This window comes from Magallana gigas, chromosome 1 (genome assembly GCF_963853765.1).
Source record: "Magallana gigas chromosome 1, xbMagGiga1.1, whole genome shotgun sequence".
Taxonomy (NCBI): Eukaryota; Metazoa; Mollusca; class Bivalvia; order Ostreida; family Ostreidae; genus Magallana; species Magallana gigas.
The window spans coordinates 48,088,867-48,111,521 of record NC_088853.1 but is presented as its reverse complement, the minus strand read 5'-3'; the positions used below and the strand labels follow the sequence as shown (position 1 = coordinate 48,111,521).

Genomic DNA, 22,655 nt, shown 5'->3' with positions numbered 1-22,655 from the left:
CAACTGCATTACTGAATGAATCTATCGATCTAAATTCTTACGCGTGATTCAAAATGAACAGGTCGAACTGTATTTAATGTATGTTTGCATCTCTTAATATAAATGAATTGAAATAAAACTGAGTAAAATGTTATATAAATACTAAACCAAAGCTTAAGTTTTTATAAGAACTACTTATGCAAGCAGAATGTGTGCGAACGTGGAAGCATTTGCCGGATGCTTCATATAGACACAACAGTGATCGGCCGAAGCCGATCACAATAAAACACACACAAGTTCACCACGTGATTGTAATCGGAATGCTTAAGGACGTTGGATTCTGTGATCAAAAGTCTCTAAAAAAAATTCTAAGGTGTTTTTTTTTTTAATATCTACACACAAAGCTTAACTTAAGTTAAAAACAAACTTTGGGGGTCTATATGCTTCTTTAATGTGGCGCGTCGGTGTATTTATTTGACCTTTCTGTACTGAAAGTACAGTTTGCAAATAAATCTGTTTTTCATCTATATTTTAATTTCGGAATAACTTATGCCATTAAATTCAAATTTATAAAATTAAAATTTTCATAAAGAAATGGGTTACAATGAGGAACGAACCTCTTTAATTTAAACTTAAATGTCCAATTTATTACCTGACACATTTTCAAAATATTTTAGTAACAAGAAAATATAAAATCAGTTGTGTTTAAATTTTATATTCGACAAGTAACCCCTTGACTTCTATTTCCTATGAACATGAAATGGACAAATAAATTGTTGCGTGATCCGAATTTAAATGGCATTAATAATCCACGGTAATAATTGGGACACACACCTTAAAGTTTAAATTCTAACCGATGCAGAGTTGAATATTTCTATCATATAATCACAAGTATACACAAGATGTCTAAACCTGTGGATAGCACTCTCTAACAAATCACAGTGTTCGCAATATTGTTACAAAGTAGTAAAATAGTATTATGATTAAGGGTACATGTAAAGTGCTAAATCGGAACAAAACAAACGAATCCGAACGAAACTAATCCAAACGAAACAAAACTATTAGTCGATACAAAATGAAACCAACAAAACAAAATTAAACAAAACCAAACATAACTACAAATCAATATGATGACTACGTTTAAGATAGCCGTATTAAATTCTTAAACCGCTTACCCGGTATTCGCAAAAGTTATATACTGATGTAAGTAACTGATGTACACTCTTACATTTCTAATAATATATCGAGATCGGATATAACATCAACGAAATAAACAACAGTAGTTCACTATCTTGAAGAACATGTACCAGTATAATTATTTAATACACTATACAGGAAATGGTACGATGTTCACGTATGTTGTAATCTATTCTTTCTCCTTTAATATATCTATGCTTATAAATTAAGGCATTTCGCAAATAAACAACATAATGCCTGCACCATAATACTTGCTTAGACTTAAAGTATTTCAACACATGTGTGATGTCCGTAAAATATATTTGAATTTTTAACTAATGAGTTATTTTTGTGAATTTAATCAAAAACCTACCTTCATTTCCTGATATATCCAAATTCCCAAACAGTCCGTCTAATTCCTTGCCAACTTCGTCACCTGTTTATATTGATAAAATCTACTAAAACTGGGAATTTTTTTATAATATATATATATATATATATATATATATATATATATATATATATATATATATATATATATATAATAATTATTAAATGTCTTGCATTGTGATGCTTATTTTACAACCAAAATGCTTTCTTCTTATAATAGGATATTACAATTTGACATTAAAGAGTACGTACCACCTATCGCCATTTTTGTGTGACGTGTTAAAGAATCTACAAAAATACATAAGGTTCATGATCATTTATTGATAATAATTTCACACATTGTCATATATATTCTTATAAATTACCTAATTGAAAATTAATAATTGTACATATAGCTAAACATACATGCTTTATCGAGAAACATTAAACTATCACGGCTCGATTTTGTATCCGTGGATACCATACCAAGTTTGTTTAAAGCAAATTATAGGCAATAATTTAATAATTTCGACGAGTTTTATGAAACAGCCACATGAGCTTGTAATAGTTAACATTAAAACGGTTCGGTCCTTAGGTTTTCGGTTGTCATTTTGGGTCACATCTAGTCTGAAATTTCTGCATCACGTATTAAGGATATGTGAACCTGACAAAATCAAGTTCGTTGCGCAACGCGAACTGTCGTCTGGCGATGAGCTGTCGTATTTCCCGGTTTATTTGCTTAATTCAAGGTTTAAAACAGTGATACAATGGTGTAATTTTATGAACTTGCATAAACTATCATTTATATCAACATTACAGTGTATATCAAAAGGTTTTTACTTTTTTAATCATTTACAAACATAAAGTTAACGACATACTTGCGCCGATTTCCGGTAATTTCCCAAATCTCGATGTAAACAACAAGTCGTAATGACACAAAATGATGGATATCATTAGTGTATGACTAATTTTGCGAATAAAAACCGATGTCGGATGTCATAAAAAGGAAGTGAAAAAAGGACGAGACCATACACCAGTTCCCTGTGATCAAAACCTGTCATTTGCAAGCAGTAAGCATGGTAGGTGTGTCATCATGACTTGTGCTATTGACATTGTATTATGTTAACGTTACATATTATTATGCTCGTATAGTATTCACATGAAAACAATATCGCCTAGCCTATATGCAGAATAGCTTAACAATAATCCTAATTTGTTCAAACAAAAATTATTTATTGTTAATTCAGTCAGTGTTTGTATATGTAGTAAGCACAATTTCGAATTTTCTCAAATGAAATAAACCATGATAAATGGTAAGGTTAACCAGGCGCGTACATACCCAGCCGTTTGCGAAAAGGGCCCTGAGTTAACTCTATTATATGACAAGCTTATTTACTAACATTTACAGTACTCACAAAGTGTTTTTTTAAGTGTAACACTTTCATGCACATTAGCTTGAACAGTATATTTGTAAGGAAATAGGTTATATGTTTGTATTAATGATTTTTGTTAGCACATATAGTTCATAACATGAAGACTGATATTCACCTTTATTGAACTGTAAAAATCAAAGTACAGTTGAAAGAAAAATTAGTATATCATGGTTTATCGGTTGATAGAATTGCTCACATCATATTTAGATTTCATGTGATGTGTTCTTTATTGTTCCAAATTCTTATTTTTTCCCCATTATTTTCAACTCATGAAAACGTAGGATTTGTAAATACACACAGTTGTATAAGATATGAAATTGTCAAGTTAAGTAACAATAATTTAAATTTATTTTCAAGATTAGAATAAAATGTTGACAATTTTCACCTGATATCAAATTTTTATATAGAATAGTCCATTTATATAAGGTTCTGTCTGTCTATGTTGCATACACTTTCATAATACGCCTATATGAATTTTATTTTTCTACATGTAGCTTCTTAAAATTATCCCTTAATATGAGTCCTTCTTATATGTTATAAGTAATAGTACCAGTAATATCAGGGTTTGTTTTTTTTTAATACAGACTTTTCAAACCTCCAAGAGATGAGAACATCACTGGTATGTGTTAACGAGGTCATTCCTAATACAAAACACAATGCGGAAAAATATAAGACTAATGTAAAGAACTGAAACCATGAGTGATGAGGGAAGAGCTGATAATCAGATTATTGTTTCTCCTATGTTCATCCTGATAAAGCCTTTCCGGATTGATGACCTGGATCATTTATTTGGTAATTTAAGGATGACAATATTTATTTGAACATTTATGATATACCTGGTAATATTAAGACAATTAATAAGCAACACAACATATCCAGAAATATGAAACTGGACCAAACCAGTGATAATCTACCATTTATGATTTATTACATTTACTTGGATTTGAAAAACCATTTCTGAAACTCAAAAAGTCATGAATAATTTGGACATATAATGCATACAATTAAGAATTATTATTGTAAAAGAATATATATTATGATAATGCATATGCTATAAGAAATACAATTGATAGATATCAAAAGTTGTTTATACTGACCAAGTGCAGTAATGAAGTTTGTAATGGCTATATATATACTGTTTACTGTTCATGTGGAGAAACTGGTTTTTAAAATATATGTCCTATGTTTATAATTATGTTTAATTAGATGATTGCATAGTATATCAAATCATCATTTCTGTCTATTAGTGTCTGTCTGTCCATCCATTTATCTGTCTGAAGTCTGTTTTATTTTATAACCCTGATGGGGTTACTGATGTAGATCAAGTTGAGATCATCATTATGACACTTATATACAACAAGCCTCACAGAAAATATCAGTCCTCTTGAATTACAGAGTTTTTGAATGAGTTATGAATGTATGGTTGAGTAAAATTTTTATTTTAAATATTTTTTGAAATGATTTTTGTGAATAACAATATTTGTGTTATATATACCGGTATAGATAACTTATCTATATTTTTATCATTTTTGCATGAAAAAAATATACATATCCTAGTTAGGCCACACCAATATAATTTCTTGCTTGTCGAACATAAAGTGGAAAAGGGTACAAGCGGGCGAGCAATAAAAAAATAAGATTATTATTTTTTGTAGCCGAAATTTTTAGGCGGTCCATAATGGTATGATTTGTAAAGGTTTTTTTTAAACACGGGCATGCAGGATCCGATGTAAAAGAAATTAATTTGGCGTGGCCTTCCACAATTTCTATTTTTTAGTTCAAATTGAGGCTGAATCATTGTAATATATTACCCTGCATAATCATTCTGATAAAGTATAAAGGAAATTTAATTGGTGTGGCCTTCCACATTTTCTATTTTATAGTTCAAATTGAGGCTGAACCTCATAATATATATAATTTTATATATAATTATATAATAATATAATAGTAATATATTACGCTGCATAATCATTCTGATTAAGTATAAATCATTCATTATAAATAGCATCAAGACCAGATCAGAATCTGCAGTGTTGTTTAGTCCAATCAGATAATATAATTTAAAGAATTATCATGATTAAGTATCAAATTTCATTTCATACCTGTAATCATTTAAAAGATTCTTCTATTTTCCGACACCCATTTTAATGCAATACCTTGCAAATCAGACAAAACTTTTAAAGATTGATAGAGGAAATTCAAATTAATTACAGCCAGTATATGATTTTTATGAAACCTGTGATTTATTTGGTTTGATTGTATTTTAAATCTTTCAACAAAGGCTTCATAAAGATTGTGTGTATTAAAGTTTTCATGCATCTTTTTCTTTTTTGTGTACAGAGAATAGAGTTTCTTGATTATATCAGATGCACAACTATGACACTCTGTTAATTACCATTAAAATAAACTCTTTAGGAAGTGAAAAAAAATTATTAAAGTAAAGAATCCTTTTCTCTTTATATGATTAGTTTTTAGAAATACGACTATTTATGGCAGTATTGACTTTCATGAAGCGCGCAGAGTGATTTTTTTTGTAAAAGTCAGATCAGAGGAAATTCGGATTTTCAGCCTTTTTATTCAATTAATTGTAGTATTTGCAACACAACTCCACTAATTTTGTTCTACAAGAACTTATGCAGGTTCACAGTATAACTAGTTGAAAGAAATTGCCATTTAGAACTGAATTATATGTCTTTTCTAACAGCATGTAGGGTTTGTAGCATCTATTTCAATAGAGGTCAGAGGAAATTCAGACGTTATTATCTTTTTTTCTAATTCACCAACATGCCAATTATTAGTCCCCTACCGGTTTCACCGGAGGGGACTATAGCTTTCCTCTGCGTCCGTCAGTCCGTCCGTCTGTCTGTCCCACTTCAGTTTTCCACACTTTTTTTCTTTATGCATTTGAGGAATAAAATGAAACTTGCTGAACAGCTTCAAAATGTCAAACTACAGATCAAGTTTACACTTTTGTAGCGTCTGATTGTCATATTTTCGAGAAAATTAATTTTTTATATATCAATTTTTTAATGTTCGGGTTCGTTATCGGGTTCGGTGTGAGGCCAGTATGTAGTCAGTAATAATATCGTGCGTTACTTGTACCATTCCTTTTATCATTTTTAACAAACAAATAAATTCTGTAAAATAATGTCAAGCATTGTGTTGTAAATTTAATCGGCAGGGTTTTTTTTGTATTATTACAATCGGGTTCGTTGTCGGGTTGGGCTGTTTAACTGTTTGGTTTGATTCGGGGAACAGAAGACGGTAAGAAATGATATTGTGCATAACAGTGCATTATTTTCACAAATTTTTACCAGCGAATACAGAATAGACTTGGCAAAATTACAGGAGATGAAATAAAGAGTATTATTTTAGCTATTTTGTATTTAATTTCTATATCAACTATATAGTTTTAATTTCCTTTGTTCTTTTATCTCTGATTAAAGCATGACATCTCGTTTACAATAGCTCTGAAAAAGTTGTGTGCTTGGAAGCTTTCATAGAATAATACAAACCGGTAGGGGACGTGTATTGCTTATGCAATACTCTCAGAATGCTTGTTTATTATTAATGTTTTGCTATTTATTATTTCTTCAAAATTACATTAAAAAAATAAGAGTGTAATTATAGAAAATAGTATTTTTTGCAATTTTTCTAGCTCTGGTCACGTAAAAAAATATCACTTTTTTAGTGGTCAGAGGAAATTCAAACTAAAATAGCGGATGAAATAAAAGGAATTCTTATAATCCATTTTCAGATAAAAAGAGTATTTTATTAACCTTTTAAATTTTTTGGTGAGAAAAGTTTTCTAGTTAATTGTAAATATGTCTTTTATGACATTTTTAATTCGCATTAAAGTTTTTTTTTCTCGTTCAAATTTTTTGAACATGGGTAAGTTTGAAGGTCGTTGCCATGGAAACGAACTCACTTACATATGCTTAGAATGTCTTCTTTGACAAAAACGGACGATTAGAGTCTGTTTAAACAATTTTTTCAATTATTCAATTAGCTTCATGTCAGGTTCACATATCCTTAATTCTAGTAGTATTAATAACATTTATGTACACTTTATGAGATTTCTTTTAATGTGATTTATTAGTATGTATAGTGCCTTCAGGGGTTCAGCATCAGGGGTTGCAATGCTTGTTGATCAATCAAATTTGACAGTCATTCCGCGTGACAAGTTTCAGCGGCATTTTGGCGGACTTTAAACAGTGTAAACGAACAGAATATATCGTCAGAATTATTATATGACGCAAACTTTTTATTTGTATTATTGTATTAAACTGTTATATCATACTCAGTATTAACAGGTGAGATTATTAGCTGAAGTGTAAAGATTTTTGTCGTAAATTTTATGCAAGTTGATGTAAAATAATCTCCCCTTATATTCTAGTCATAAAATAAAATGACTTATTTCGCACTACATGTGTTGTCTCATCTTTTAAGCTCCTAATCAGATAAAAAAGTATTACATAAATTTATATTTTTACAATGCCAACTAAACTTTATTGAATAAATTTGTTTTTAAAAAATTACATAGTTTAGCGACGGATTATATTTTGTGGCGGAAGGTTTTCAAGAAGGAAATAATTTTCATAACTCATTAGTTTTTTATGTTCATTATGTACTGGCATTTGGAGTCACCAGTAAAGCAAGAATGTTTAAACTTTGACTTAGATTTTACTTTTATAGTCACTACGTGTTCAACTTCATCCTGTATGAAAATCATAGCTAAGCAATTTCTTTAAATTATCAATTTCCGTGTCAAATTTTAGCAAATATTTCAGGAAAATTATCATTGCTGTTTGGGCTCCATATTTCCAAAAAATGGCAATGTATACAAAATTATTTGCTGAAGAAAGTGAAGAAACATTTTGAAAGGAAGAGACACACGTCTGGAATTTGAAACATTCGACTTCATGGCAACCACCCGCACTTAAATCCCAAATTGTAAGATTATTTTTTGGAATAAAAAGGTTCATGTTTTGTCCCATTCACCCGATTTGTCTCCCTGTGACTTTTTCCTTCTTCCAAAATTGGCAAAGCACTTGTCGGGAAGAATATATGCTTCAAGGAATGATTTGGGCTCTGCCAAAATCATGAATTCAGTTTTCCTCTCAGGTGTTTGGGAGTGAGGAAGATAAGTTTTTAACATTAAAACACCTATACATCCATTTTGTCTCTGCCCTAGAGTCAAAACCAATCATTGAGGGGACATGAGAATTAAAATTTCAGTAGAGGACTTCCTGGTAAACATAATTATTAGTCAGTTTTTTTTTTACAGATGTGTGAGAATAGAGAAAACAATTTTTACATATTATATACATTAATACTATATTGCCCCCCCCCCCTCATGTCCTGAACCCGTGACCAAGGGGCCATGAATTTCACACTTTAGGTAGAGGAGTTAGAGGAGTGGACATCATAACCATGTATTCAGTTTTTTGCCCACATCTGTGGGAGTAGAGAAGAAGATTTTTTAAGATTTAATACATTTTTACTATATGGCCATATTGGCCCCACCCTAGAGCCTGAACCCCTAACCAAGGGGTCATGAATTCCACAATTTTAGTAGAGGGCTCGGTGTACATCATAATCATGCATTCAGTTTTTAACAAATATATATGGGAGTAGAGAAGATTTTCTAAGATTCAATACATTTTTACTATATGGCCATTTTTGGCCCCATCCTAGAGCATTAACCCCTGACCCAAGGGTAATGAATTTCACAATCATGGTAGAAGTCTTCATGGACATCATAAATATGCAACCGGTTTTTCCTCACATATGTGGGAGTAGAGAAGATTTTTGAAAATTTGGCTTTTTTTGCATATTTGGCCCCGCATGTGGAACCACAGGGGTGGTAGAGCCATTAATTTCACAATTTAGATTCCTCTTACCATAGAAATGCCTCACACCAAAAATGGTAACAATCAGCCTTGTAGTTTTAAAGAAGTTAAAAATGTAAATTGTTAACGCACGACGACGGACGAAAACGGAAAACAATAGGTCATCTGAGTTTACTCAGGTGATCTAAAAAAAAAAAAACATTATATGGATGCATTCAAAGCTTGGATAAATCGGTTGAAACTACTGTGTGGGTCTGCTAAAGAAGAATATTTTGAAGGTAATCATAAAAGAAATAACAAAAAAATATCTTCTTGGGGTTTTTTTTTGTAACAACGAGGACATTATATATTGGACGCCTCTCGTAATCTGATAAAAGATTATCTTATGTTAATTTGGATATTTTATATGTTCTTTTTTATTATTTTGATAAATTGAAATAAGAATACTGCAGCATTTGAGTTAAAATATAAAATGAGATTATGTATTATAAAATTCAATAGTCTGCAGATGTACTCTTTCACAGGTGTTTTGACCCGGTTTAATATGTTCATGAATATGTACCATAGTATTTATCATTAATTTCAACTCCTTATTTCATTATGTTATTTATTTATTATCAATTTTGTCGGTGTTCTGTCTTCTCTTGACTGTTTTTTGCGCATAGAAGAAAATGGTAGGTGCCAACGCAAATAAATTGTTGAAAGAAGGATCTCCTCATAAATAACACCTTGAACAGCCAAGGTAACAAGATGTGATTGGACTGTTCGTATAAGAAGTATCAGTAGCTCCTCCCCCCCCCCCCCCCCTCAAATTTTTTTCTTAAGTTTTTTTAAAAATCTACACACATAGCTTAACCAACATCCAAAAAAATTTTGGGGTCTATATGCTTGATTTGGTGCTACGGTGTATTTAATATGACCTTTCTGCACTGAAAGTGCAGATTGCACATAAATCGCTTTTCCCTCTATATTTTATTACTGGAATGAACCATGGCATCAAATATAAATTTATACTATTTAAAATAAATAGAATTAAAATTACCAAAACGGAAAATGTTACAATCTCTTCACCTAGTTGATATTTTGTCCTTTTTGCACTGATTAAACGCTGTTTTAATCCATTACCAATTCAACATGTAATGAAATTATGTAAAAGAATTAAAACTTTTTCTCAAATTATTATAAACTTTTCTGACAAATCTAAAAAATTCCGAAAATAAAGCAAAAAGAATAGGTCTATGATGTAAAATTTGAGATATAGCAGTAAAATAGTCTGATTTTAGGCAAAAATTGAGATTTACTTTTCCTTGACCTTTACGAATATAAGTTAAATTTGCCAAAATGTGTCGTTACAAATATTGAAAAATTGTAAAATTATGTTTTTCGTAACAAAATGAAGATATCCTTATGCACAAACTATCTGGAAAATATGTTTGCACTGAAAATAAGGAAGCTAAAGTGACGATAATCTAAAACTGAGTAACATGTATTAAAAATGTTCATTTTCTTCTTAAAAACTTTCCGCCACAAAATATAGTCCCATGCTAAACTCTGTAAATATCAAATTTTTCCTTTACTATTTCATTTAAGATAGTTTATTTGACATTATAAAGTTTGAATTTATGAGTAGAATCAATATATGATGCATAATTTCTAGAATAGAGGTGACCCAAAATGGCTACCCAAAAAACAGTGGAACGAAGCTCTTTAACTAATTTATGAAAGAGAATAAAACATTGATTACAAGTGCAAATGTTTCATTTTGTAATCATCACTTTTCATACTGTCATTTAAAATCACACCATTTTTTTTATTAATAATTTTTAGAGAATTATACATTGCATGCATGTGCAAATGTTTAAATGTGTTTAATCAATTCAAAATACGTTGTGTAAATAAAACAAGTCTGCACCTTTCATATTAAATGAAAATCCTTTGAGGAAGGAGTCTTCTCGTTATTAAACATACTTCTTATACGATATTCATGAAATTTTGACACAGTCAAACGGATCATATTACCAAATGATTCTATCAGATTATTCAAATTTGACTTTTTTGTTTTCGCATAAAGGTCAGGTTAAGGTCACTACCCTTTTCCTCAACGTAATGGATGATAAAAATAAGTGTAGCTTTCTGTAGTTCTGTAGACATTTGTTTAAGATTTGAAGATTTTATTCTTCAATGAAATGATAGAATATCAGAATGTCTATCAGCGTATACTACTAAAATGAAATAAATATTTATACTAAAATTGATGTTGCTAAGCCCGCATTTCTCTAATTTTCTTAAATTTTGAAGACATTTCTTATTATTTTCCTTTGCTTTCAATAATTAAATATTTCTGATTTTTATGTATTATTATATCTTTATATAAAGATATAAATTGACAGAAAGCTAATATATTGGCCATTTAATAAGAGAGAAAATCTGATTTTAGTGATTTTTTCACAAACATAAATGTATAGAATGGGCGATTTTAAAAGCTTATAAAAATGTTATTTGATAGGCAAATCATATTTTAAAAACATATTCTGAAACCCAAGTATAATATCATTACTTCACATAAGTAAAAAAAATCCAACATCAATGTTATTGTTTTTAAAATGCTAAAACAGACCCATTAATCTGCAGCAATTCTGAATTGCAAAACATGTGATATTTTCCTAAGCCAATATTACGCCAAAAATATAGATCTTGTTAGATTCTAATGAAAAAAAGACAATAACTTACCGTGAACTATCTCAAAAATCCATAAAACGAAATAAAAATTCAAAGCAGAGCAACACAGACATCCAAATAGATAGAGGTTTGATCAGGTGCCTAGGAAGAATGAGCATCCTCTGCTGACCGGTCACACCCGCCGCCGTGTGCTCTTTGTGGTAATCGGGGGGAAAAGTCCGTGAAAAATAGGTGATTAATTATGATCCAAAATTTAGTATGAAAAACGTCAATCAGCATGCGACCCAGTGGAAGATTGTATTTGTTGACAAGGTCGTTGTATCGACCATGGAACTTGCGAAATGTGGATTTCAAGGGAGACTGTTGATAGTCCTGTTTTATCAACTTGTTTGTCAGTAGCTTGTCAGTAGGTTTCAAATAAATAATTTGAAGCTTTCTGCGTTGTTTGCAGGAAAAAGTCTCTATATTGTCCAAAACCTTAAATTCGTACTTAAATTTGTATGATCATTTTACAAAGATACTTTTAATTTAACAATTTTAAAGTATTTTTTTAAAAGATAACCTTAGTGACGACAATAACAGCTGATATACATATGCATTTTTGTGTCTTTGTCTGCACTGTCGTCTGTCTGCCAGTCATCGTTTTCAATAGAGTCCAGCACCTTATTTTTTTGCGATGTGCAAGAAACAAACATGCTTTACTGCATGACATGTGGTAATAACAAACAGTGTTCAAAATCAAAAGTCCAAAGAAAACAGGAGCAGAGAAAACAAAGACCTTTTAAAAAATAGAGGTAGGGTCAGGTGCCATGGAGGAGTAAGCATCCTCTTCGATCAAGATTGGGTTTTGTCAAGATTAAACAATAGTATGGAGGCTGAACGTGTTCAAACATCCAGACCTGTAAACTTAAAAGTCCGAATGTGCAATAGGTTTTGTGTGTGAGTCAGAACGAATGTGTGTAAATATGATCGTGTAACCTATAAACTCGGGAGTTTGACTCAGTTCCTTTTCATAACGCACATTTTAAAGCTTAGGATGATTGTTTTTGTAAGTTAATTCAACCTTCAACTTTGAACATATTCAATTCGTAGTTTCTGCATTTTTAATTTATTTTCATGCTTATTTTCAAGGTTACTTAACAACAAATGTGAAGTCTACAAATTTGTTAAATTTTTACATTTCCTTCTGTGGCAAATGCTTGCTGCATGAAAAGGTATGCCGTAATCGCTGGAATGGATCAAAATAACAATATCTAGTTAAACTGTTATAATAAGCTTTAGAAGGGCATGGTCACGATTTTGGGTATTTGTTTTCCCTTTTAAATGTTTACAACTGTTATAATAAGCTTTAGAAGGACATGGTCACGATTTTTTGGTCATTTTTTTCCCTTTTAAATGTTTACAATGCTTCAAAAAGGTGTTGGTAATGGTCAACCAAAATCTGAGTGTCAGTTGTCGAGTAATAAACGAAGATACAGAGCTTAGGTGGCAGGGGACAGTTTTTTTGATACATTTCATTGTAGCCAAGGGATGCATGTCTTCGGAACTCTGTAACTAGAATTTCCTCAGTTCCCATTCAGCACAAATACCTTTAATTCACTCTTTATAAGGCCAATCACCCTTTTCTGGAGAAAATTACTAGTCAAAACCTGTAAAATTCTCTACATACTGGTTTTTATGAGATTTTGACCCTTTCATATTTTGCTAATTTTTCATGATTTTTTAGCTTTTTAGACCTCCCCCAGCTAATTCCCTACAGAGGGTTGACCTTCCGTACCGCGTGCATGTTGCACTATCACATGTCAGAAACTTACCAGTGTATAGTTTACAATGTCCCATCCACCTACTTTTCGTGTTATTTTACCTCCCGTCTGTAACTTGCAATTTCACTGTGTAAAGTCAGCACAACAGTCATAGCCGCAGGTTTCGCATTTTACTTCTGATTCTCATGTACCTAACATAAGGGGCCTACATATTGCATATAAATTTCAACAACAGACACCCCTCTAACTAAAGATAATCATTAAAAATCATTTCATGAATTTTAGCAACACTCATAAGCCTTCAAGTACAGCAACTCTCAATTTTACAAAAAAATTGACGGGTACTTTATTCGAAACTGTCCCTTGCTACCTTACAATTCTCTGTCATGTGAATAAAGCTTTGTTCAAGCTTTGAATATAGAAGTAAAAATTCCAGATTTAGACCAAAAATAAATGTGATAAAAGCTAAATATTATTTATTATACCCCCGCTCCGAAGGAGAGGGGGTATACTGTTTTACCCTTGTGTGTCTGTCTGTCCGTCCGTCCGTCTGTCAGTCCGTCTGTCCGTCTGTCCGTCTGTCTGTCCGTCCGTAACAAAAATTTCTGTCGCATTTATCTCAGCAACTATTTATCGCAGATGCTTGAAATTTTTACACAGTGTTTGTTAAGGCATGCCATATCGTGGGATATATTTTTGTACCAATCGGACGTCAACTTCCTGTTATATGACGACTTTGCTTATTTTTTAACTAAAATTTTCAAACAAATTTTCGTCAAAGATTTCTCAGCAACTATCTATCGCAGATGCTTGAAATTTTTACACAATATTTGTATAGGCATGCCATATTGTGGGATATATTTTTGTACCAATCAGACGTCAACTTCCTGTTAAATGACGACTTTGTTTATTTTTAGCAAAAATTTTCAAACAAATTTTTGTCAAAGAATTCTCAGCAACTGTTTATTGCAGATGCTTGAAATTTTTACACAGTATTTGTATAAGCATGCTATATCGTGGGATGTATTTTTGTACCAATTGGACGTCAACTTCCTGTGTAATGAGTACTTTGTTTATTTTTAGCCAAAATTTTCAAACAAATTTCCGTCAAAGATTTCTCAGCAGCTATTTATCGCAGATGCTTGAAATTTTAAGACACTATTTGTTATGGCATGCCATATTGTGGGATATATTTTTGTACCAATCAGATGTCAACTTCCTGTTAAATGACGACTTTGTTTATTTTTAGCAAAAATTTTCAAACAATTTTTTGTCAAAGAATTCTCAGCAACTGTTTATCGCAGATGCTTGAAATTTTTACACAGTATTTGTATAAGCATGCTATATCGTGGGATGTATTTTTGTACCAATTGGACGTCAACTTCCTGTGTAATGAGTACTTTGTTTATTTTTAGCCAAAATTTTCAAACAAATTTCCGTCAAAGATTTCTCAGCAACTATTTATCGCAGATGCTTGAAATTTTTACACACTATTTGTTTTGGCATGCCATATTGTGGGATATATTTTTGTATCAATCGGACGTCAACTTCCTGTTAAATGAGTACTTTGTTTATTTTAGCCAAAATTTTCAAACCAATTTTCCTCAAAGATTTCTCAGCAGCTATTTATCGCAGATGCTTGAAATTTTAACACACTATTTGTTTAGGCATGCCATATTGTGGGATATATTTCTGTACCAATCGGATGCCAGCTTTCTGTTAAATGTCGACTTTGCTTATTTTGCATATTCACATCAGAGCGGGGGTATCACTAGTGAGCATTGGCTCACAGATATCTTGTTTATGCTTAAAACGAATTAGAAAAGAAAGACATCAGGGTGTTTTGCACCAAAGTAAACAAAACCATGACAAAGAATTGCGAGCTCTTGCTTATAATTATGACTGACAGTCAATTTTGGTTGATCATAAGAAATGCATTTCTAAAGCATTATAAACACCAAATACAGCAAAATGAAATTTGACCAAAATCGTGATCATGCCCCTTAAATGAAGGATACTATTTTCTTTGGATCGAACAAAGTATTTGTAGAGAAAGATATTGAGGTTTCGTTAAAACGGTACCAAACAAGAAGAGCTGCATGTATATAAACATCGGTGCCGGAGTGACGAATGCTCTTGTTTCTGTAATACTAAATGTAGATGATAATCCGCGCAAGCATAAACATTAATATGATACAATTTTTAATATGTTGAAACATATATTTTGTTCATTTTTGTATATACTGTGTCCCAAAATTTTCTTAATTGCTTTTCTAACCTATTCTTTAAAAACAACTGCATGCCAGCTCATATTGCCTAGACATTAAGAGGAGCGGACACAATTAATTTTTGGGAGTTGATTTTAATCAACTCTCCTATGCAGTTACTCAGACAAACCGAAAGTGAAACAGTGTTTGGACCTCAGCACAAATCATTGCTGCTGACAAGACTTAGTTCTTGAAAATAATTGGTGAATTCTATGTAATGTATGCTAAAGCATTGTTTTTCAAGGAAACTTATTTATAAACACCTTGAAAATAGTCAGATTTTAAATGGTACGAACAATTTAAATATTTTTTGTAGTCGTACAGGTATGTATTCCAACGCCAGAGTTCAATATAGTCTCGATCAACTCGACGCTCGGCTTTCTCCGTAAATCCTTGTCGGAGATTTACGGTGTCAGCCGAGCGTTTGGTTGAACGAGAACAGAGTTCAATATTGCTTGGATCCATATAATTTTCGAGAAATATTTCTATCACTGATACATAGTTTGATTGAATTAATTTTATCTTTAAATATTATTTAACATTATTCATATCGGGGTTTCTCGACATTCTTCTCGAAAAAGTCCAAAAATTCATATTATAAAAATGTGCGTAATTCAAATTAGAATATACATGTACTTGTCATACAAAATAACATATCATTGATTTTAAAATAAATAAACATCGACAAAATCAACTCCCGTCAGTTCTTCAGTACTTTGATTTTTATTTCAAACCAGGGGAGTGGGTAATAAGTGCGTCTCTAAATTTTGTTCTTTAGGTCAAATTGTACTAAATAATTATAAACTATACTTTTTTATCACTCTTCCAAATAAAATTTTTAGAGAAAAGACTATTTTGGAAAGAAGAAAAAAACACAATTGGGAAGGGGTAGGTCAGCTCCCCCCATTAACTTCCCCGTTTTATGTATACATCAATACATTATTTACGTTCTTGGTTACCCCGTTCTGGAAATTCCTGTCCCATTTTTTCACTAGAGGTCGTGATTCACAAGCGTTTTATACTATAAAATTAAAATCGTGAATTTAAGAAACGATTTGCTCTATTTTTATTTTTCAACGTTTGTCAAATCTTTACATCGATTAATACTCTAAGATATTATTAGGGCTTTTCGACTTTCGGTCGAAAAGACCTATTGTTTTCGTCTTTTGTTATTATTATACTTGACAGTTTTCTGACTTCGATTTTTTAAAAGCTGGAAGATATATTGATTCAATTACAACTTAATAGCCATTCTATCAATCTATGGAATGTAAAGTTTTGGACTTCCGGTTCCGGTACTTCATTCTAAAATTTAAAGAAACCGCAATATTTTGTTTGTTTTTAAGTTAGAACGTTCAAATTTTAGTATTAGATGAATCTTGTCTAACTTTATAAAATTGTAACCGTTGACAACTTTCTATATTGGACCGTTTTTGAGATATAAAGCCCAAAACTTTAGAAAAGAGGGGATGAAAAAACAAAAACATTCAAATGACCTTTAAACTTTTATATGATGCCTGTACATTATTATGATATAAATAAGTAACATACTTTCCGAGTTTCATAAAATTATGTTGACTATTTCCGGTTTTATAGGTCGATGAAAATCAACTATTGGAGGTTTCAATGCTCAACAAAAATGACGCGTCATTCGTTTTCTCAAAAAGTTTTCAATATCATGTTATAATATTTCATCTATATAATGACACACACAATCCGCAGACCGGAAAAAGTATTAAGTAGACAATTCGAAAAAATAAGAGATCTGCAAGGGCCAACGTTCAAAACAGCCCTTTAGCTGTTACTTTTTTATTTTCCATCCGATTTTTAAAAAAATTTCGGTTTATAGTTTAAGATGGAGAGTACAACTTTACGATTATGGTCCAATGGGCCACGTTTTGACTCCTTATAGGGATTATAAGGGCCTAAAGATCAAAACTTTTGTAAAATTCAAAAATATATTCAATAAGAGTTATCCCGCTTTGCTTAAATAAAGTATATTGATCAATTATCCTAGCATATTAAGTCTTAGGTCCGGAAATAATTTTTTTTATTTTTATACAATTCTTTTATAAATATTCTTAACGAAATCAAATGTATATCTACTCATACAATTCTGGAGTTATCTTTCTTTTGACATTTCATTACTTATAAGTTTTTATTTAGGAAAGGGTTATACTATTTGGAAAAAAAATAGAAATGATTTTTCCTAACATCTTAAACTAAAAAAGAGTAAAAGGGGTGTCGAAAAGCCCTTACTTTTTGTTGGAGACAAAAAAAATCTAGTTATTTTCTTATTCTCGACAGAATTTCTGTCAGCGATTTTTTGAAAACGCGAAAGAATTTTGAAACAATTATACAATGGTCTTTTAGCATTTCGGAATGAAACGCGTATGTAAAGTTTTGGACTTCCGGTTCCGGTACTCCGCTTTTGACCAGGGAAATGCTGATAATTAATTGAAACACAACATCTTTGTTATTTTTTGAATTAGAACATTCAAATTTAAGAATTAGATGTATCGTGACTAGTTTTACAAAACAAAGAGTATGCATTTCTCTATATCTTACCGTTTATGAAATATTAGGGCTCAAACTTAAGAAAAGGGAGATAAAAGCAAAAAAAAAAAATTAAAATCGTAGAAATTTTATAAGATTCCTAAACTTTCTTCAGGTATAGGTATTAAACATATATATCAAGTTTATTTAAATAATATTGAGTACTTCCGGTTTTATGAGTCGCTGAAAATTGCCTATGGCAGTTTCGGTGCTAATCTAAAATCACGCGTCGTTCGTTTTCTCAAAAAGTTTCAAAGTTAACTTTACAATATTTCAGTTGTATAATGATACACACAATGCACAGACAGGAAAAGGTTTCGGGTAGACAATTTGAAAAAATAAGAGATCTGCAGGGGTCAACGTGCAAAATAGCCCTTTAGCTGTAACTTTTTTACATTTCATCAGGTTTTCAAAATCTTTTCACTGTATTGTTCAGAATAGATAATACAATCTTAAAATTATGGTCCAAGGGGCCACTTTTTGACTCTGTATAGGGATTTGAAAGGCCTAAAGATCACAACTTGTTTAAATTTCAAAATAAACAAAATTAGACAGAGTTATCTCGCTTTGCTCTAAGAATATAGAGCATATATATTGTAGACATACCAAGTTTTGTGTCCGAGGTATGAATACTTAATTTTAAATGATTTTTTTAAAAATATTCTCCTGGAAGTGTAGCTACTTGTAAAGTTCTGAAGTTATCTTTATTTTCACATTGCACTACGCATAAGTTATTATCGAAGCAATTGGTTATACCGAGTCCTAAAAAAAAATGGATATAGATTAGAGATGATTTTTTTTTTACATTTAAATAAAAAAAGGGATGATCGGGCTGTCGAAAAGCCCTTACTTTTTGTTGAAGAAAAAAAAAACCAGTTCTAGTTCAATTGATTTTTAGCAAGCATATATTTTTATGCGAATTATCACTAACTTGGATCCGCTAAAGCGTGTCCACCACATTCTCATCTTTGCTACTTCGGGGTGCGTTCAGAGTACTGCCGTTGGCAGACGAAAGTTACCATTGGTAATTTTTTTTACCATTGGTATGCCAACGGTACCAATGTTTGTCGATAAAATTCACTAGATATTTCTGCAGACGATCTAGAGCTCTGTTAGCGATGGTAAATTTTTTATGACGTCACAACAATGGCGGATATTGTATATGCATTGAAGACAACAGATTAATTTCACAGCTTTTTTCACGTTGAATCTTGTTGTAGTTTAGCAATTTCTTTTAAGAATTGTAACATGAAAAAAAACTGCTGAATAAAATGTCTTTCCATATATGTAGGCATGTTGCAGGTGTTTGGGGACATTGGTTGGAATGTGACTGCCATCCAAAGCACCAAAAAACATTTTGAAATAGAAAGTTTTCTCCAATTTTTTGCTTGTGATGCAGACTTTCTATTCGGCCTTAGTATTTTTCAAGGAGGAGAATATACTTTATAAAAAAAAACTTCCTTTTAGATGTTCTAAAACCGACCAGCCCACACATCGAAAGTTCTCAAACGTAGTTTCCACAAAACACCAACAGTTCTTTTTCAACATTAGGGGTAGGGCCCTTTAGATTGTTGTTGACCATCACAATAGCATTTACTTTTAAATGTGTGTTCCTGGGCAAACGTTATTAAAAGCATCGGATGTATTTGATAGTATATTGTAATCTCATAGTAATGAATCATTCTAGCCATGTTTTTCAAAGATTTACGCACGTTTTTCAGAAGAAGAAAAAAGGTAAGAAAAAAATACTTTACTGTACACAAATTATGTTTCTGAATGTTTCCTATTGGTGCAAAATGATCAACGAGGTAAAAACATTGCATCTTGGTTTGACATTTTCCGCTAAATAATAAGCCAGTGTTAACAATGGTACACTATTTGGACTCCAAAACTCGTTCAGAGTAGATATGGGTCCAATGGCACCAATGGTTACCATTGGCAAAAAGGCTTTGGTACCACTGGAAATACTCTGAACGCACCAAGGGGCTTGTTTTTTGAAAAAGAAAGTTGGTTTTTGATCAATTTTACATTAAATACATATCAGGTAAGTTTTAACTATAGCTTACGCACATCATGTCACAGGTGTTGAAATACCGAAAGTGTTAGCAGTTACTCTGGTGCAGGCATTTTAAGTTTATTGGAAAAAATGCTTTCCTTTATAAGTATGGATAAATAATTCCCATGGTAATATACGAAAGGGAATGGCTAATACCTGCTATCTCTATCTATCTCTATTTATTCTATCTCTATTAATTTAAGTAATTTAAACTGAAAAATATATGTTAAATATATAACCTTTTCTAGGGAATGAAATGAAGAAATTTCTGATGGGGTCGAATATATTTTGAGCACCATGGGGTATGAAGACCGTCTTGAGGTCCCATGTGCCACAACTGCTTTTGAATTTTAAGAATTTTTATGTACGTTCCCTTTTCCTTTTCTTTCCGCTTTTGGTCACAAATAAGGCTTGTGAGATATACTTTGTATAAGTGGTTCAAATTTTATCACTTATTTTACATCGGTCGAGTGTTTTTCTTCCACCTTCTTACTCAAAAGAAATCTTTTGACATTTTTTCGAATCTACCAGTTATTAAGTGGTTCAAAGCTATTAAATTTGCGCAGATGCACATTTTCCCTTTTGTATCATCTTTAACAAACACAAAAGACTGCGATGTCAGATTCAGAACCTTTTTACAATTCATATTGTGACGATCTCGTCATCGGAAATCTTAAAATGTTTTCTCATACGTAAATGGAAGCTATGTCCACAAATATTTGAAATTAGTTTGCTATACTTCTAATGTAAACTACTTGAATGTTATTTTTAAACGCATGGCAGATTGAGGTTATTTGGTAAAATCATAATACAAAAAACACAGAACAAAGGGGGTTTCGATGATTCATGCGGGCTTTGAGGATAACAATAGTTGTAGAAAAATTTGAATAACCCGCTAAAATATCTTTCTTTCGAGAAAATATTTATAATTTAATCATACTCAATATATAAAAGTAACTAAATGCGTATTAATAAACATTAATACGTTTGTTATATACAGGAAAACAGACAAAGCAAAATCAATTAATTCTAGGTTGCAATTAAACACTGTTTTGGTTTTAGAGTACTTCACTGATATTAACCAAAGTGATTGGAAACTAGTTATTTCAACTTTCTTGTTCCTTTCTCATACAACAAAAGTAATGCAAAAAATGTAAAAACTGTTGCTGTGTATGTACATGTAAATTGTTAAAATGATTATTTTTAATTCTTAAGTTTCATGATTTCCCCAGGGGTCCTTTACTATACATCAGGTGAACCAACATGACACAAGGGACAATACTATATATGACTTAGGGCTGAGAAACTCGACGGACAAGTTCAGAGCGGGAAAGAAGAAGAAGAACCGTACAAAAACAATGAGTCTCCAAACTTCGTTTGGGAAACTTAATAACCACATTGCCAGCAGTAGTCCTTATCGGTCTCTTTGCATAACAAGAGGCCCATGGGCCACATCACTCACCTAAACAACAGTTCATTGTAACATTCTATTTTGTAGCATATGCTATTTTTTTTAAACTTAGAACCCCTTTGTATTGGTCCGTGGATTATTGTTGGCTTTAACAATTTCGAATCTACACTATTTTGCTTGTCTACATAGTAATTTCACAAACTGTAGATTTGTAGTTCTCGAAAAGATTAATATATTTCTTTGTTTAACTTTGAACCCCTTTGGGGCCCCAGTATTAGTCCAGTGGTCACAACCTTATTGGTTTAGAATCTACATTATTTAAGGTACTTGATGGTAAATTCACAAATTGAAGCATTTATTCTACAAATTTAAACTTTGAATCCCACTTCGGACCCAATTTTTGTTCGGAGGCCACATATTTCAATTATATATACTAGCTTTTGGATATTTATAAGCATTTCTGGTGCAGTGCCTCTCAAAAAGAAGATTTTTAAACATTTTTCCTACGTATTTCTTTGTTAAACTTTGAACCCCAGTTTGAATCACAGTTTTGGTTCGAAGGTTACGATTCTAACAATTTAGAATTTTCAGTATATTTTTTTTTGTAAATATTGGTACTACTAATGCAATGCTTCTTGAGAAAAAAAAATTACATATTTTTCCTATATATTTCTATTTTAAAACATTGAACCCCGCCTGGGGCCCCAGTTTTGGTCTGAGGGTCACGATTTTTACAGTTTGTAATTTTCAATATTAAAACAAGCATTGGAAAAAATAGTGGTATTCCTGGTGTTGTAGTTCTTGAGAAGAAGAGTTTTAAACATTTTACCTTATGCATTTCTACGCTACACTTTGAACCCTGCCTAAGACCCTGTTTTGGTCCGAGGGTCACGATTTTTACAATTTAGAATCTTTACTACACATGCAAGCTTTTGTGTAAATATTGACATTTCTAGTGAAGTTGTTCTTGAGAAGATTTTTAAACATTTTTCCTACGTATTTCTATGTTAAACTTTGAACCTTGCCCGGAGCCCTAGTTTTGGTCCTTCGGTCATGATTTTTACAATTTAGAATCTCCATAATATATACAAGCTCTTGTGTAAATATTGGCATT

At 31.5% G+C, this 22,655-nt stretch overlaps 1 protein-coding gene and 1 long non-coding RNA gene across 2 annotated transcripts in view; both read right to left on the bottom strand.

Moving 5' to 3' along the window:
- The window catches only part of LOC105337955 (neurogenic locus notch homolog protein 1), a 193,902-nt gene that overhangs the window by 42,593 nt on the left and 128,654 nt on the right, over window positions 1–22,655 (bottom strand). The gene's annotated exons all lie outside the window — the stretch shown is intronic.
- The window catches only part of LOC136273845 (uncharacterized), a 29,777-nt gene that overhangs the window by 1,311 nt on the left and 5,811 nt on the right, over window positions 1–22,655 (bottom strand). The window contains exons 2-3 of the long non-coding RNA XR_010712099.1: window positions 1,798–1,833; window positions 1,529–1,591 (exon numbers count right to left, since the gene is read on the bottom strand). This is a non-coding gene — a long non-coding RNA (uncharacterized lncRNA). The remainder of the gene's footprint in view (window positions 1–1,528; window positions 1,592–1,797; window positions 1,834–22,655) is intronic.